At 39.6% G+C, this 19092-nt stretch overlaps 1 protein-coding gene and 1 pseudogene across 2 annotated transcripts in view; one reads left to right on the top strand and one right to left on the bottom strand.

The window, feature by feature from the left end:
* Positions 1-19092, top strand: part of ANO10 (anoctamin 10) — a 222695-nt gene that overhangs the window by 105315 nt on the left and 98288 nt on the right. The gene's annotated exons all lie outside the window — the stretch shown is intronic.
* On the bottom strand, positions 11819-15076 carry LOC116635185 (annotated as a pseudogene).

Here is a 19092-nt window from a genome sequence, read left to right as displayed (position 1 = left end):
AACATGTTAAAAGAAGAAAGCACAAAATAGCTCAATGACTTGTAGAAAATGTTGTTGTGACCTTATGATAGGATGTATCCAAAGTTGTTTATATTCACTTCTTCACCCCAGGGCTCCCCATCCACCAGAGGGGACAGAATTAGTCTCAGACCCACACAGAGCTGAGGTTAGGGACTTGACAAGGCTGGGCCAAGGCAAGGACTGGGACTGTTTCCAGTATTTCTACCAAAGCCACAGTTTATTGAGCCCATTTGATAGGAATGGCTTTATAGTAGTAAGACTTTTAAAAAAAAACATTTGGAACTTATGATAGCCCTTCTCCTCCAGATACGACTGATTTTGTTACTGAGAAATTTGGGTTAATTCAGTCCTTTACCCACCACCCTCCCCAGTCTTCCTGCAGACCTTTTACAGGATGCTTCCCCTTTTATTGGTTTCTTTGGCCACCATTCTAGACTGACCTATGAGAAGTCAAGTAGACCGGAAGCTTATCCGGCCTTTGTAAACCTTCATAGATTACCCCAGCCCAATGCAGAATGCATACATGGATAAAGCTAAAATATATATTGGGATCATTTCTGTAATGGGTGTATTTGCGTGTGTGTGTGTGCATGCACATGCGTGCACCTGTGCACACACACATCTTAACTAATGCATCTTTTCAGGGTTTAAAAGACAAATCCTGTCCTCAGTTTAATTACATTCAAGGGTGATTTTACTACCGGTATCTGTAGAGTTATAGTCTAGGATTAAAGCTTAATACATCACACCACCACATTTCATTGATTCTACGGGCACGTTGTCTCACTTGGACACCTCTGAAGGTAACTGCATTTTATAGCGGCTGCCATGGTATCATTGGCATTGCCAGTGCTTGGGCAAATGGAATGTTTCTCCTGGTAGCATGATTCAACTGCAGCTCCTCCTAGTTTCAGCCAAGAAGCTGTTAAGCACTCTTTGAAAAAGGGAAAATGAGCCCTGGGTGGTGCAGAAAACCTCTCACTGACTCCTTCTGATAAGATCAGGTAAGGAGCAGCATTGAAAGTTGCAAGTGGGTGTCAGCTGCTTGGAGGGGTGGCCTGGGTGCATGGCGAAGCACTCCTTTTACCCCTGCTGCATCCCCTGCACTGTTGGGCCGCCCTCGGAGGCTCTCTACTGAAACCCTGAGCACACTCGACTCTGAGACGAGGCTTGACTCCGAAGTGTTGGACTTGGAATGTGGGGGCAGAAAATGGGTATGTTAACTGGTATCGTGCTTTGTTTTCTTATATGTAGCCTAAGAGTGATGATTTTAAAAATCTTTCTGAAGGAGTTTTTTAAAAGCCCCATCAAACTGGGATCCTAGGTGATGAGAACACATCGTGTAAGATTGGGTGCAATGAGGTAACAGCAGGAAGTGGGTTTTTGCCTCCCGTTTCTCACCTCTTCCTCTCCCAACACCCAGTTCTTTTACACCGCTGCTGACTCTAGCTTCTGCCCCTTGCCAATGCCCCCTTCCTCTGGTCAGTGGCCTTCCCGTCTGTGTGCTGAAACCCTACACTTCCTCTGCCAAACCCTCCTTGGTAAATGCTTCCCCATCTAGAGCATTTCTTTATATTCAGGGTCCTTCTGTGGAGGTATAGAACTTGAGCCACACTTGACTGTCTGTTACTATGGAGATGTTTTGTGTTTGCTTCACGCCTGGATTCCACACCTGTAATAGACTGTAAGTTCCTTGTGATAGGGTCTGTGTCTACTGTGTTCCTGTCATGTTACCCATAATGCCAGCATTGCCATGTGCTCACTTAATAAATACTTGTTGGTTTTAGCTGGGCTCTAAATTTTACTAGACGTCAGAAATATAAAAACTTTTTTTAAGTCATTTATTTATTTATTTATTCTTTTGAGAGAGAGAGAGGGTGCGGGGGAGGAGTAGAGGGTGAAGGATAGAGAGAATGTTAAGATCAACACGGGGCTCGCTCTCACAACCCTGAGATCACGACCTGAACCGAAATCAAGGGTCAGACACTTAACTGACTGAGCCACCCAGGCGCCCCAGAAATATGGAAACATTTTGAGAAAAACAGGGGCAAATGCTTCAACTGGTCCCTCTCCAGTGATTTCTCTTCATGAGCTCTGGGACTCTGGTGAAGAAGGCTGCAGGTGATCCCCTAATTTTGCCTGGGATGTGATTTTTTGCTTCTTGCTCAGTATTCACCACCACCGTAAGTTACTCAGGTCTGGGAGCACACTCCAACGCCCCAACCACAACAGCCTCAAGACTGTTGCATTGCAAAACCGTTTGATGGTGAGAACACAGACATGCCCAGTAGCCTCCCAGGAAGTGGGAGGGAAAAACAGCCCCCTGCTCCACCTGCCCGCAGCCAGACAGCAGCCCCATCAGTCCTTGGGGCCTTATCCTGCTGCATGTACGCCCCTCCCAGCACAGAACAAGGATTCAGTACTTCATGCCTTAAAAAAAATATATGAGTAGAGCAATTCTATGTTACTTCATTCTTTAAAATAATTACCACATTGTTAATGACTTGATTCACAGCTGAGAATTTATTCTGATAGGGACAAAATAAGTGAGTCATTCCATATAAGAAGTACAGAGATGAAGCAACAAAATTGGAAATTAAACATCAACATTAAGATATGTACCATGAATGTCACTTTAGGGTTGTCTAATTTCATGTTTAGATTAGCTCAATTTGTATTGCTGTTTTCCTTCTCTCTTTGAATATATCATAAAAGCAATATCAAAAATATTATATGTGAGGGGGGGGCCTGGGTGGCTCAGTCAATCAAGTGTCCAACTCTTGATCTCAGCTCAGGTCTTGATCTCAGGGTCATGAGTTCAAGCCCTTGTGTTGGGCTCCACGCTGGGCATGCAGCCTACTTAAAAAAAATAGATAGGTAGGTAGGTAGGTAGATAGATAGATAGATAGATAGATAGATAGATAGATAGATAGAACATTGGGGTAAATGCTACAGTTCTACCAATGAACTAGCTGTAGGGGGTCTCTGCCCAAATAACAGGTGCATCAAGGGTCCATGGGGGGCAGAGGGTGTGTGGGAAGTGGTAGGGTCACAGAGAGCCCAAAGGGTGACATCTCCCCCAGCTCTAGGCCTCCCCCTGCTGGGGGGGACAGGAGCCTGAAAGAGAGGCCCTTCTTTTCTTGGATCAGAAAAAGAGCAACAGGAGTGACTCTTGTTTGGATTGCTTGGTGTCCATTTACATTTACGTTTACATTAAACATTTAATTCCCTTGGAAATTATTTTTGTTTTTGAGGTAGGAGTCCAACTTTGTATTTCCCAAAGGAATAGCCATTTATATTCATACCATTTATTAAATAAGCCATCTTTTCTAGCAACCTGAAATCTTTATCACATATGTTTTATGATTCTCTATTTTATTTCACTGACCTTTCTGTCTTTTTTCAAGCCAATCCATGTTGTTTTAATTATAGTTGTTAGGGTTTTAGTATTTTGTATGGCAATTTTTTTCCCTAAAATTTTCCCTCCTACATTTTTTTCCCTAAAAATTTGTTACTAATTCTCATACATTTATTTTTCCTTCTGAATTTTAAAATTACTCAGTTCAATTTTAACAATCCATTGGGTTCTGATTGAAAGTGTGTTAAATTTATATATAAATTTTGGAAAGATTAATACTTTGTGATAAGTTTGCCCATCTAAGAATGCTGTATTTAGGGTCTCTTTATCAATGTCTTGTTACATATCCTTTGATAAAAATTTATGGTTTTCTTCATATAAGCTCTGTACCTTTCTTGTTTTTCTTTAGTAATTCATTGCTTTTATTTCTCTCATAAAATTTTTGCTAATCATCCATTTCTAACTACTTATTACGAGCATAAAGAAAAGCTTTTTTAAAAAAATAGTTATATCCAACAACTACTAAGCTCTCTTATTAGTTATAATTGGTTGTTACTTGTTTCTTGGGTTTATACTCATAGCTGTAATATAGATCATGGTTTTTCTTCTCTGCTAATACTTATACCATTTATTTGTGTCTTCTATTATTGCATTAGCTAGGGCCTCCAAAACAACATTGACTATAAACATCTTTAGTCTTGACTTAAATAGTAATTGCCTTAGTATTGCACTGTTGAATAGGTTGTTTTAAGTTTGTAGTAAATGGCTTTGATCTTATTCTATTTTAGGTAGTTGTTTGTTTGCTTATTTTAATTAGGAATGACTATTGAATTTTATCAAGTGTTTTTTTAGTCTCCATGCTTTCTTGATAGGGTTTTTATTTTTTCGCTTTTTAAAAATGTAAATGTAATAAATTACGCTGGTAGCTTTCCAAATGGTGAGCCATCTCTGCAGTCCTGAAATAAGCCATGCTTGGTCATGATATATTATTCTGTTAATTCACTGCTGGATTCTACTTGCCAGTACTGTATTTAGAATTTTTGCATCTATATTTAGAAGTGAAATTGGTCTCTCATTTTCTTTATCAAGTTTGGTATTAAATATATTCTAGCTTCCTTTTTTTTTTTTCAAGATTTATTTATTTATTTGAGAGAACACACGCAGGGGGAGTGGCAGAGGGAGAGGAAGAGATTGCCTAAGCAGATTCCCTGCTAAGCGCGGAGCCTGACGTGGGGCTCCATCCCAGGACCCCAAGATCATGACCTGAGCTGAAACCAACAGTCAGATGCTCAACCGACTGAGCCACCCAGGCACCCCTATTCTAGCTTCTTAAAATTAATCAGGGGAACTTTCCATCCTTTTCCATAGTCTACATCAGTTTTAGTACAGAGCAAGTATCTGTTCTCTGATGCTGTCTGCTGCCCAGTGTTTGTAAGGTTATGGGGTAACCAAGATTTTGATCTTTACCATTATGATTTAAAGTATGATCTTGCTGCTTTAAAGGAAGAGCTCTAAAATGCTTTTTCACCCCTCTCTTCAGAACTGCCAGGATTTGGATTATTTTATTTTTTTGCTTGTTATTTTCCTTGTGTTGACATAAAAAGTTGTAGAGTTTCAGTAATTTTTAGTCTGAAGGCTCATTGCAACAGGCAGGAACACTTGGTGGGGAGAGCTGTCCACAGAGTATCAAGGCTTTTGTTGTTGCATAGTTGGAGATCTAAGAAGGTGAAGGGACCTAGATTTAGCAAGAAAAAGAGAACAGGGCTCCTTGTGGAAAGCCTGACTCCAGCCCCAACTCCCTCACACTGGGTGACTATAAGCAAGCCTTCTCTGGGCTACAAGTTGTTTTTGCCTCATCCATGTGTCATGTTCATAACTGCCTACTACAGTTGCTGTGACAGAAGAAATAATATCCAAGGACTTCAAGATCCTTCAAGCACTACATTGAGGCAAAGGGTACTTTTACAGGATTATTCTTTTCAGATGATTATAGCAGAAGACCTCATCAATGAAAGGAAAGGGTTGTTTTTGCCCATGACACAAGGAGTCTCCCTCCTATTTCCTATGAAAGGAAATTTTTATTTGTAAGTGTTTAGGTAGCTGTTGATTTATTGTAAAACAGTCTTTTTTGATCAGGACCGCTACTGACCATGAGCTAATAAAACAGGTTTTAAAATTTTTTAAGTAATCTCAATTTTAAAGATGTTACACTGTACCCCAGTGAGCCAGGCCAGGTAACACTTTTAACTTCCTGGTGCCGTTTGCAATATTTATTTAGAGAGCAAATAAAACACTAGGTCATGTATTTTGTAGGTGTTACTACCCTTCCTGCCTTCTTTCTAGTCCTCATAGAGAGAGAAGAACCTTTTTTTCTATGCCCTTTATTTAGCCACCTGGAAATTAGATGCCTTTTTTTTTTTTTTTTTTTTGGTAGCAAAGTGCTCCTCTAGCACAAAAAAAGAAGAGAAAAATGATTTTCTCTAGCATGTACTCACAGTACCAGCTAACTGAATCACAACATGTTTTGAGTACCTGAAATAAAGTTATTGAAGAGTTCACTTCATCAAACTGTGTACTAATCTCCATAGTAGTGTGATGAAAACGTACTACAGCCTCCTTTGCCTCCTGCGTCTCCAGTGGTCACCCTGAAGAGTGCATAATCAGTTCTGTCCGCTCATAGCAGGCCCCTACTCAGCGGCGCGCTAAGTTGCACACAAAGAAGGTCCACATTCTTAGTTAATGTGTCGTGCACTCTGGGGGAGAGTACAGCTCCCACCTCTACTCATTCATGGACAGTATCGACTGATGAATCCATGGAGCAGGGTGAGGTGCTGGGGCTGATTTTAGTCATTTGTGTTTAGCGCATGGCTGGGAGTAAGGCCAAGTGTTGAGTGGTGCCCCAGGGTGCATCAGCACAAGCGGTTACCCAGAAGCTCGTTACAGAAGTGTGGCTCCCTTGGGGAAATTGCCATCTTACAATGCAAATGAAAAGAACGAAACATGCCACCCGAAGGAAAAATTGCCAGATTCCCCAACTACTATAAAAATATACAGTTACTAAACTTTTCTGAGGAAAAGGTCTTGGGTCTGGAAGCAGATCTTTTTTATTCTGGGTAAAGTCACTTAGGAAATCATTCTTTCCACAACAATGAGCAAAGGCAAAGAAGGGAATGAGATATTTTTCTAAAGGAACGATCGTCTTGTTGGATTTCTGCTTTGGGGCATTTGATGGTGATCACTCATTAGGGCCCAGAGCACAGGAAGCTAATAGTATATAATCATTTGTTCCAAGAGAAGATATAATTAAATAATTCTTAAACATGACCAAAAATTGAATCTCTTAAGAGACAAATTCAATAAGCAGTCTCTTTCTCTAACGTCGATGTCCTAATTATTGGATTGCCTGCCCATTACTTGTTTCTCCTGGGAAGTGCCCCCCCACCCCCCGCAGCCCCGTCCCTGACTGCAGCTGTGCCCCCACCCTGTCGTGTTCCCTGCCCAGTGGCGAGCATGGGAGCATCCAACCTAGGCTCCACCATGCGACCCTTCCTTGGAGGGTTTGGGATTGCTCCCCAGGGCAGCCTGTGTCGGTCTAGCTGCCCTCCTGCAGAGGGGAGTTGTGCGCTCAGCAGCTGTTGTTCCTGGCCCTTTTGCCACATGGTTTGGGAAGCAGAGAGAACCCCTCAGAAGGTAGAGAGCTGCCAGAAGTGGAACTCAGAAAGGAAGAGGCTTCAGGGGCCTTGGAGGGTGAGCCTGTTCATCTAAGTGTGTCCTGTGTCCTTCTGGAGGGCATGGCTGTACTGGGAGCAGTTCCGGGAGCAGAGGTGTTCAGGTGCTTCCAACCCTGAAATCCCATGGTTCTCTAAAGGCAGAGATTAGGTATCACTCTTAGTACTTGACTATAATTTAGAAACTGGATTTTACAAATTTTTCTGCTTATAGTTGACCAAGCATATTCAGTTTCCTTTCTAATTATATTTTATTTTTTGAAAGTAATACATACTCATAATTTTATAGCCAAATATTCCTTTAAGACTAATAACAAAGTAATAGGTCACAGCCCTTTTCTAATTTCCTGGAATCAGTGACTCAATATTTTAGCCCTTTCTTCTGCTCATTACCTCTACATTCCTAAATAATATGTTTTTCAGTTTTGTTGACTCCCTACTCTGTGATATGAATGTTTTTACACCCACCATACACTGTTCCTCTATCCCCCTAATGTTGTTTTACATCACAACTTTTGGTCAAATTCATCCTTGATGATTCTATTATTTTGAAACTTATCCACAGATTAGCATGTAGTGTGCCATGATTATATTTCCTTAAATATAATTGAGTTGAAAATTGCCTTATTTTTTATTTGCTTCATTTTCTACGTACCTGTTATTGATTCTGGAACGTACTGTGCTTAAACACATCAGATAACCTATCAGTGTTATGTTTTGTTGTTTTCCATGAGAACTTATTCCTGGAATCTGAGTTGTCCTATTTCAATCTGGGCAGGTTACTCATCTTCATTTCCAACTTCTTGGGAATTTGCTTTGCTTTGTTCCCTGTACTCTTTTGTAGTCCCCTTCCTTGTTTTGGCAGGTGCATGAGAGAAATTTTGGAATCGTGTGTGAAGACATCTTCATTCTCATTTTCCCTCCAAATTTGGAAGGCATTGCTTAGTTGCCTCCAGCATTGCTGTTGAGAGGCTGATGCCAATCTGATCCCTACTCTTTCATATGTGACCTCATTCTCTCTAGAAGTTTTCAGAGTCTTCTCTTTATCCCCGATATTTTGAAATTTCATAGTGATATTCTTTTGTGGTTTGGTGGGTTTTTTTTTTCTTTCCCAACAGTTGAACATGACACTTGCACACTCCTGTTCTTCATTTCTGTGAAATGTCGTGAATTATTTTTTTGAAAACGATCATTTCCACACCTCCTGTCTTCTCTGTTTCTGGGCTTCTGTTGCGTTATCCAGACTTACCATTTGTTATGTACCCCCCTGCCCCAGCCTCCACCATTGTGTCTCCTTGTTCTGTTTGTTTTGCTCTGTGTTTGTTTTTGTCTATTTGAGAAGCCTTCCTCAACTATATTTTCTAATTGTTCTGTTGAATTTATTTCTATCATATATATGTTTAGTATCCAAGAGCCCCCTTTGTTCTCTGAATGGTCTCACCTCCTTTTAAAGATAGTATTCTGTACTCTGTTTCATGAATGCAGCCTCACATCTCTGCAGTTGTCTTCCCTTCCCTGCCTTGTCGGGCTCTGCCTGAGTCCCCTGTCAGGTGAGGGCGTGTGCCTAGGTGCCGCCTGTCTCTCGAGGGGCAGGGAGTCGGCCCAGAAGCCCCTCCAGGCCTTGAAGCCCAGCCTTCTGAGCTCCAAGCCTTCTGGGCACTGTGGGCTGGCCTTGTGGTGACATTTGGGAGGAGGTGAGAGCAGAAATAAGGTCGTCCGTTTGTTCTAGAGGCCTCTCACACCTCAGAGTTGCATTTTGATTTTAACCATGTGGTAATTAACTTTTATCCTCCTTAGTCTGTTCAATACTGATGACTTAGAAATGCCTGCAGCTGTAAACTGGCTTTTTTCTTTCTCGTCCATTCTTTATTTCTTTTAAAGCTCTCTTCAGGGCAAACATACCAGTCACATTTCAGTAAAAGTGGTTACTTCTCTGGTTCTTTTCTTATCTTTAAGTTCTAGAAGTTTGATGATTTTTTGGTACATTATTGAATTTTGGATTGCCAGCTTCTGTATTATTTCATTTAAGTTTAATATTTATTTTTTATTTCTTCTTTTACCTACTTGAAGAAAGTAACAATGAAATTAAAATGCAAATAGGATAATGAGGTTAAGAAACTTTTAGAGAATATCTGGAATAAAAGGGACAGTATGTTCTTATCCACCCTCATGAGATGAGATACTTAATCTTGTGCTTAAGTTGTCCTGTCAGCTGAAGTAAAAAAGGAAAGGTAGTAAATCTTCTGTTATTAAAAAAGGAAGCATAAACCAAGAAACAGACTCTTAACTATGGAGAACAATGATAGTTACCAGAGGGGAGGTGAGGGTGGGTGGGTGAAATAGGTGATGGGGATTAAGGAGTGCACTTGTGATGAGCACTGGGTGATGTATAGAAGTGTTGAATCACTAAATTGGACACTAAATCACTATATGTTAACTATACTGGAATTAAAATAAAAACTTTAAAAAAAGAAGCATAAAAATTCTTCAGAGAAAATTGAACTCAAAGATGACCTTATCATATAATTCCTTGATTAGGGAACCTTGATTTGCATAATGATCAATGTCGTCGAGGATAGTTTTAGAAAATGTATATGGTATTACATTCAGATGATTCAATATGATTTCTAAAGTGCCTTAACTTAGAGGCATTTCCTCAGGAGGCTGTGAGAATATTACTTAGGCACTTGGCTTTGCTTTTAGGTGCTCTCACCTTAAAATAGAGACAGAATTTGGGAGTCTAATAACTTATTTGATTTTTCAAGCTTTTGCCAAATGGTAGATCAGAGTCCATTTATTTTTGAATTATCTGCCACATATGCATGGTGCAAGTATTTCACAGTGTTTAAAATGAGAAAAATTGTATCAACTATGAACACAACATAGAGGTGAGAGTTAAACTTTTATTGAATTAATTAGTTTTGCCCGAAAACTTCTCCCCAGGTAGACGGCCAGCCTGCGTTATCACAGGTATAAGCCATCAGAGTAAACAGAGCTACTAATAGGGAGCAACTGTCGCTCAGTTTCATCACCTGTGAGATGGGGCTATAGTTCCTACCTCCTGGGATTGCTGTGAGTTAATACCCTTTTAGAGGAGGACCTGGTACGTGGTAAGCACTGTATTAAAGCATAGCATAAGAAGCAGGACTGCTTCCCCAGAGACTGGCTGTGGTAAAATAGTTTCAGGACACTCCCGCCCTGGCCTACCATGTGTGCCTGTGTTATGCGGCTTGGCTGTCTTCTGCCAAAGTCCAAGGGTTCTATCTGAGTGTAAATGATACCTCTTTTTCTGCTCATAACCAGCAGCAACCTTCTGTGCTAAGATTATACTTTGTCCAAGCAGCGAGGCCATGTCCACTCACCTTCCTGGGAGCCGTTGTGCATTGATCACACCCAAGGTTCATCTGACAGTAAAGGGAGGTGTAAGGACATCTGAGATGGGGGTCCAGGATCTGAGGAAGTATATGAGCTCTGGATCTGTGTCAAGATTATTCTCTTTGATTCATAAATGGTTTTTATGTATGGTTATTTTTTAAGTGTTAAATCAATAATATATCTTTACATAAAAACCATTTATGAATCATTATATGTTAAAAAAAAAAAGAAGAAGATAGCAGGAAGGGAAAAATGAAGGGGGGAATCGGAGGGGGAGACGAACCATGAGAGACGATGGACTCTGAAAAACAAACTGAGGGTTCTAGAGGGGAGGGGGGTGGGAGGATGGGTTAGCCTGGTGACAGGTATTAAAGAGGGCACGTTCTGCATGGAGCACTGGGTGTTATGCACAAACAATGAATCATGGAACACTACATCAAAAACTAATGATGTAATGTATGGTGAGTAACATAACATAATAAAAAAATTAAAAAAAATAACCATCAACTGTTAACTGTTTTCTTAACATGATGAACTGGAGGTTAACAGTGGGTGGGTCATGTCTTGTTTCATTTTTATCCCTGCATCCTAGGACAGTACCTAGCATATGGTAGATGCTCAATAAATCTTTGTTGAATGAACATTTCATGAATTATTTTCATATTCATAAATAAAAAGGAAAATATACTATATCTTTTTTATATATCTAGACAACTCTTATCCAATGTAACACTTTTGATATGCTAGCTTTCTTACCAGTTTATAAGACTATATCTCCTCAATGTCATGTAATAGGCCAAATTTTAATTTGATGAATAATAAAGGACTTCTCTATTTGTAGACCAGCAGATAAATAACAGGGCTTGTTTCTAGGCAGAGCACTGTAGGATGGGGACAGGAGGCAGGTCAGGAATGGATGGAAGATCTACTTTTCATTGTACCCTTTGTCTAATTTTTTCTCATCATGTCTACATATTACTTCTCAAATTAGCAAAAAAAATCTGACCCATGCTAAAAGGAAAAAGGTACTATTATTTGTGCCTTAACATGAAGAGAACATACCCATCCTGCTAATTAGGTGAATAGTTGGGCAACAATTGCAGCTAACCTTCCAGGGCATACCCAGTAGTTGTGGGGACTAGAAGTCTTTTCAAGAAGTTTTTATTTGTTTGTTTGTTTTTAGAGAGAGAGAGTGAGAGAGCAGGGTAGGGGGAACAGGGGGAGAGAGAGATTCTTGAGCATACCCCATGCCCAGCGTGGAGCCCAACACGGGGGACCGACACTCGATCCCAGGACCCTGAGATCATGACCTGAGCTGAAATCAAGAGTCGGACGCTTAACAGACTGACCCACCCCTTGAAGAAGATTTTTTTAATAGGTTGTTCACTCAATTGGGTATTATAACATAGTGGAGCCCTTGGCTTTTCTCTGGGAAAAGCCCCCAAATCTGCCTTCTCTAGAGGTTGGCCTCTGTCAAATAGACCAGAGAAATCACTTATCAATCATAAATCATACCATGATTTATTTCTTCTTCCAAAATCCATACTGTGGTCACCTATGAATTCAGATCTAGACTTGTTTTAACAGTTAATTTTAAGTTATTTCATTATTTTAATGCTTATTACCGGTGCAGCTTGTTCATACAAAGTTCCACAAAGTGCTCTAACTCAAGATTTTCTGAGAAGATAATAAAGTAAGGGGAGAAACTAGCATACATTACAAAGAAAAAGAAAAGTTAGGGGGAAAGTACATCAGTACAGAAGCAGGGAGCTCATGGGGAAGTGGTGCCCAATGCAGCCTACAAGGATTGATGAGTTCTATCACCTGATAGAACAGGTGAAAGAAGGAAGGACAGACCAACTTCAGAAAGATACCAAGAACCAACCCATGACTTCCCTTCCTGAGGAAGTTGGTGCAGTGTTATGAGAATTAAGTTTAACAAATGTAGCTGACTGCTACAAACCCTGCTCAGTAGAGAGGCAAGGGCAGGCCCAGGAGAAGTAGGGACCCTTTTCTCCCCAGGATTCAGAAACACTCAGAGACTGGGTATAAGGATATTGCCGTGATAAGCCAAAGCTTAGGGACAACCATCAGGCCTACCAACAATTATTTTACGGAGCTTTCTTTTGTTTCTTTTGGTATTTAATTAGATATGATTAAGTACATGGTAATTGTAGGAAAAAAGTAAATAAGCTAAAAGAGAAATCCATCATTCATATCTACTACCCGAGAAAAACACTTATATTATAAAATAACAATGAGTAAACTCTGTATGAAAACATATGAATCTGAAGTAAATCAGGTAGAATAAATGTGAGATAATGGCCATGAACATTTTTGAAGAAAATAATGCAGTGGTAAGGCTTTGCCCTATCATATCATACAAAGCCATAGTAACTAAAGCATCGTGGTCCTGGCATCAGAATATATAGATAAATGGAACAGCACAGAAAGTCCAGGGACTATCAGAAATATAGATATACACAAATTTGGTATATGTTATCATAGGTATTTCCTGCCAGTAGAAAAATGATGGATTGGTTGTTGAATGGTGTTGGGACAACTGGCTAGCCATTTAGAGGAAATAGATAAAGGTCAATCCCCTCTTTAAATTATACACTGAATTTAAATTTAGTAAAATTAAGGATATAAACGTAAACATGAAAACCACAAAAATATTCAAAAGAATTATAGGTAAATATTTAGCTGACCTTTGGATGGGGAGACCTTTACTATGTGAATGGCACCAAAGGAAGAAACTGTAAGAAGACTCACAAGTTCTTTAGCTAATGTTGAATGTCAAGTTTAGGACTAAAGGAAGGTGTGTGTCCAACATTAGGTAATTGATTAAAACCTCTTATAATGGTGTACCTTGCCGCCATAAAAATAAAACTGTATATGACTCTTGATTATTGGCAAGATGGCTCCAGTAATGAAATGAGAAGTGAACAACTTGTGCATTTGTGTATTTGCATGTATGCATTTCTGTAGAAAAAGGCCTGGCTGGTTGTGATCCACATTTAACAGCGGTAGCTTTTAAGTTAAGATTTGGATAATTTATTTCCTTTTGCTTTTTTTATGTGTTCTTTCTTTTTTTTTCCCTATACATATTTAATCCAGTCTAGTTAAAAACCGAGACAAAAAAGTTCCACAAAATAATTGGTGATTATTGGAGAGAAAACTGAGCTTTAAAACTTCCCTTTTGCCTAGATCAAATAGGCTTCTTTTTTTTTTAATTTGGAATTTTAATTACACACATAAATAGCAACTTGAGAACGAGGAGTTCTAAGGCTAGACATTATCTCTAGGTGTAAGGATTTCCGATTAGTCCACTTGTAGTATGGCATCACTCAAGATAACAAAGAAGCCTAGTATAGTTTGTCCTGAAGAAGAAAGCCAATTTACTATATTCAGTACTGACTTCTCTGCCATTTTTCTGTAGAAATACTGATTTACTGCATGGAGTTTCCAGTGTTTACCTATAACTGATTTAAATGGGCAGAGCATGGAGCATTCTATTTATTTCCAGGTGAATTCTTCACATTTCCTGGCTTTTGAAAGTTCTCCTTCCACAAATCTTCTATGACTATGTATCCTCGTAAACCCCAGTCATATAATTTCTCCCCACTGACCTGGACAAATACGATGGCTTGTTGTGGATAATAAAGAGAGGTAGCAAGTCCCATGAATCCAGGTGGATACACCAGCTTCTTTATTTTTGAACCTCTAGCCGAAAGAAGTCCAAAAATGCCAGCAAAACCAATAACACCAAGTCTTGGAAAAAATCCAGGAGGTGCATTTTGGAGATATTCATAGCTGCCTAACCCCCATTGAACCAAGCTCTGCATCCTGGGCTTAGTTTGTGAGTACATTTCCTGACACCAACTTGTATATGGCTCGCATAACGTCAGAGATGTGAAATGCTTTCTTCAAGTGGGGTCCTTGGCTCCTCCACATATTTAGATTGACCCTCAGGGACGGAGTAGAGTGAAAGCTCATTAACCTTCACAGAAGTTTTGTGAGGTGAGTCCTTTTTAGGTGATGCATAGACTTTGAAGGTGAGCAGACTCAGGCTGGCCGGCCCCACAGACCTCTGAATTACCTTGAACATGCTGCTGGCAGAGGTGGCTCCGGCGGGGCTCAAATAGGCTTCTTAAAGGGATCTTTGGGACCATCTGTTTTATTGCAGGATGACTCCGTTTCATTGGGTGGCAACTTGAATCCACATGACCATAAATGTAAATTTCTTTAAATATAAAAACCAAATGTATACATTCCTTCTAAAATGACTCTAAAAGATTATATTTTAAATGGTGATTTCTCTTATTATAGTTGATATTTGATTTTGTTATACATTCATTCTTTTTAACCAGTCTTTGTTTTGTCTAGTTTCTCTGAATTGAGCAGCAGAGAGCTGTTTTAACATCCAAATTTATTATGGAGAACCAAAATTAGTGAAAATGCCTTTTAATGAAAGCTTTGGTTTGGCCAGTTTAAGCTGTTTATAAATCAAAAATGTAATCAAGGAGAGATTGTTTTAGCTCATTGTCCACCAAGAAGCTTTTAGCTGCCAAGAAAAGGCCTCATTTCTGGAGAAACATTGCCCCTCCTGCTTGGAGTCCTCCAGTGGTTTATTGACTTGGAGAAACAGCATGGTGGTTTCGGATAATCAAGTTTGATGAACTTCTTTGAGCCCACCAGCTTTCTCTTATGAGCCATTGGGTTCACAGTCTCCTAATATGAACAAGGAAGAGATTAGAAAAAAAGAGAGAGCTCAAATTTTCTCTGTACTCAAACCTCCCCTGCCCCTTCACCCCGCCCCTTCACCCCTGGCAACCACCTCCTTGCCTACAAGTTTTGCCTTTTCCAGAGTGTCATATAAATGGGATCATATACTTTATAGCCTTTTGAGTTTGTTTCTTTCACTTAGAATAACGCATTTGAGATTCATCCATGTTACCGCACTTATTAATAGTCCCTTTGCATTGCGGAGTAGTATGCCAATGTGTGGATGCACCATAGTTTGTCTATCCATTTTTTAGAAGAGGGATATTTTGATTGTTTCCAGTCTTTGCGATTTTGAATACAGCTGCTATAAGCATTTGCCCAGTGTTTTGTGTGAATAAAGGTTTTCATTTTACTTGGGTAAAATGGATCGGATTAGGAGTAGGATTGTTTGTCATATGTAAAGGGAGTATTTGACATTGTGAGAAACCACCAGTTGTTTTCCATAATTGCTATACCATTTTGAGTTCCCACCAGCAGTGTATGAGAGTTCCAGTTCCCCCACATCCTTGCCAGCACTTGGTGGTGTCAGTTTTTTTGCTTGTTTGTTTAAAATTTTATTTATTTGAGAGAGACAGAGCACGAGAGGGGGAGGGACAGTGGGAGAAGCAGGCTCCCTGCTGAGCAGAGAGCCCAATGTGGGACTCGATCCCAGGACCCTGAGATCATGACCCAAGCCAAAGGCAGACGCCCAACGACTGAGCCACCCAGGCGCCCCGGTGGTATCAGTTTTTGTTCAGTTTAGCTACTCTAGTGGTCGTGTTGTGCTGTCTGCACTTGCGTTTCTCTGATGACCAGTGATGTTGAACATCTTCTCAGGTATTTATCTGTGATCACATACTTCCTTTGATGTAGTGACCATGGCAGTGACTATTGAAGCACCTAGTTTTAGTTATAATTTTCATGTTGATGTTTCACAGTGTCGATCTGATTGTCTCCTTAAGGTGTGTTTATTTCTTCTTCCTTTTTTTTTTTTTTAACCTGGTCCCCCTATCCCTATGTTATATTAGAAATTAGGTTTAGAGACTTAATTAGATTCAGTTTCTACAGTTTTGTCAAGAACATCTCATAAGTGATATATATGTGAGGGATTAAAAAAAACGCACTGGAGCCAATAGAAAGCCACACCTTGATGATATGACCTACTGCATTGTAGCAGCTTCCCCAAAAGTGAGAACAGCTGCAGTAATGTCCTTGACTCTGCAAGAGGACAGCTGGAATCAAGCACAGGTGGACAGGTTGGACCTCATACAGAGGGGATGGATGGTGGGGGGTATGGGTCCAGCCAGGTGTGGGAACTCCCAGATACCCTCTTCTGAAAGCGTCTCTTCTCTCCACAAAATAGCAAGTAAGGTTGGTGCTGACAGTGAGGACATAGAGGTGTTGGAGGTTTGAAGAGACAGGAGAACGTGTAGAATTAAATTAGGGAGTGGGAGATTGAATGGACCAAGGGAAAGTAGCACATGCCAGGCCCTAAGAGCCCTCTTGAGGACATGAGTTGAACATGGAGGTCACTTAAAGTTGTGTTTCTCCCCCAACTATTGTTGTGATGTATTGTTAATAATTAGAGCAATTTTAATTCATCATGGGCTTCACTTTTGGGGATTTTATCAAAATGTGAGAGTGTATCATATACAGAAATGTCATCAGTAAAACTGGTTACAGTGTAGAATTTTAACCTCCAAGATGTTCACACAGGGGTCCTGGACCCCCATCCTCTGCAGGGAAGAGATGTTATGAGGTTTCAAATTAAGAGTGGAAAATCTTGCAAGCAATATTCTATTTCCTAAGCATAGAATTTTGAAATTTTGAAACTATGTGTCCCCAAAATATGAGACATTTAATGGCAAATAAGGGAAAAATCAGTGTTTTATTTATACTTGATTTCTTTTCTTAGTGTTTCTTTTGAAATTGGATACACTTTTACTGTTAGTTAAACCTGGGATTGAATGTTTGATGTTACTTTAAATAGGTTTCCAACTGGGGGAAAGTGTTTTCTGAATATTTTCTGGGCCATCCCAGCAATGTTATATAAGAGAGAAAATTGTTGTAATATTCTTCTAAAAATACTTCAATGGAAAATTATTTTGCAATTAGAATATGTCTGTTTAAAGATGTAATATTTAAAAATTGCAGTTTTGATTTACAGTGTAATTGTTTACATTGACTTTATTTTTAGAGCAGTTTTAGTTGTATAGAAAAATTATATAGAATATACCACATAACCCCAATACCCCCAAATAGTTTCCCTTATTATTAACATCCTGCATTAGTATGGTACATTGGTTACAATTGATGAACCAATATTAATACATTATTATTAACTAAGGTCCACAGTTCACACTAGGGTTCACTCTGTGTTGTACATTCTGTGGACCTTAACAAATGCATAATGCCATGTATCCACCATTAAAATATCATATGAAATGGTTTTACCATCCTCAAAGATCTCTTATATGTCACCTGTTCATTCCACCCTTCCTCCCACCTCCCAACCCCTTGGTCACCATTGATCTTTTTACTGTCTCTACAGTTTTGCCTTTTCCAGAGTGTCATATAATTAAAGTCTTATAGTATGTAGCCTTTTTAGATTAGATTCTTTCACCTAGTAAAATGCATTTAAAGTTCCTACATGCCTTATCATGGCTTAATAGCTCATTTCTTCTCATCACTGAGTAGTATGCCATTGTAGAGATGTACCGTGATTTGTTTATTCAGTCGTGTACTGAAGGACATCTCAGTTGCTTCCAGTTTTTGGCAATTATGAATAAAGCTGCTATAAACTACTATGTAATTTTTTTAAAGATTTTATTTACTTATTTGACAGAGAGTTAGAGAGAGAGCACAGGTAGGCAGAGAGGCAGGCAGAGGGATAGGGAGAAGCAGGCTCCCTGCTGAGCAGGGAGCCCAACACGGGGCTCGATCCCAGGACCCTGGGATCATGACCTGAGCCGAAGGCAGCCACTTAACCGACTGAGCCATCTAGGCGCCGCTACAATGTAATTTTTAAAATACAATTGTAATTGTTGATAGTTTTCTTAAGTTAAATGGTGCTGACATTTGATAGACCATGCTTTGACTGGTTACTCACAGTAAGTAGGTCCAAGAATGTTTCCAGATGGCACTAGCCATCATAGAAGCAGGCAGTCAAGCTCCTTGCCTTGTAGAACTTGTAGTCTATCTAGTGAAGAGCTAAGTTACATAAAAAATATATCTAAGGACTTAGATATGTAAACAGACACGTGAACCCCTATGAGAACTTTTAGGTACTTTAGTTATTAGAAGATTAAACACTAGGCACTGAACTATGTTTAAGGAATGATCAGAGACCCAAGGCAAGTGGGCTTCCTTAGGAAGGGTTCTAAAGAAGAAGAAGCCTTTGACTGTGGTATCTCTATTTATGATAGTTATATATCTAAAGATAAAAGTTATGGCCCTTGGCACTTTCAGAAACTTTCTAAGTTTTCACTCCTTACAGTACAAGTATTGAAACAATGATCTTAACAAGTCCTGGAACACTATAAAAGAGAATAGTAAAAAGTCCCTCTCTGGGTCATGTGCTGTGAAGTCCTAATCAGTAGGAGATTAAATCAATATAAACCTGAAAGAACTGTCAGGAAGGCAAATCATGAAAAGAAGCCATTTGATATGGGACTGAAAACCCACCTAGAGGTTTAGAGAAGAAATTTTTATACCACCACCACGTCTAACCTATCGAGGTTGCTTGACTTGAAGTCTGGATACATTCATTCCAGCAGTAGGCACACAGGTGCTTTGTTAGCTTGAAAAGCTTAATTTACATTCAGAGTTTGTGTGAGGGCCAGA

The sequence above is a fragment of the Phoca vitulina genome, unplaced genomic scaffold (assembly GCF_004348235.1).
Source record: "Phoca vitulina isolate PV1807 unplaced genomic scaffold, GSC_HSeal_1.0 scaffold10, whole genome shotgun sequence".
NCBI lineage: Eukaryota > Metazoa > Chordata > Mammalia > Carnivora > Phocidae > Phoca > Phoca vitulina.
Note: the sequence above shows the minus strand (reverse complement) of the source record. Positions and strands in the feature narration are given on the sequence as shown.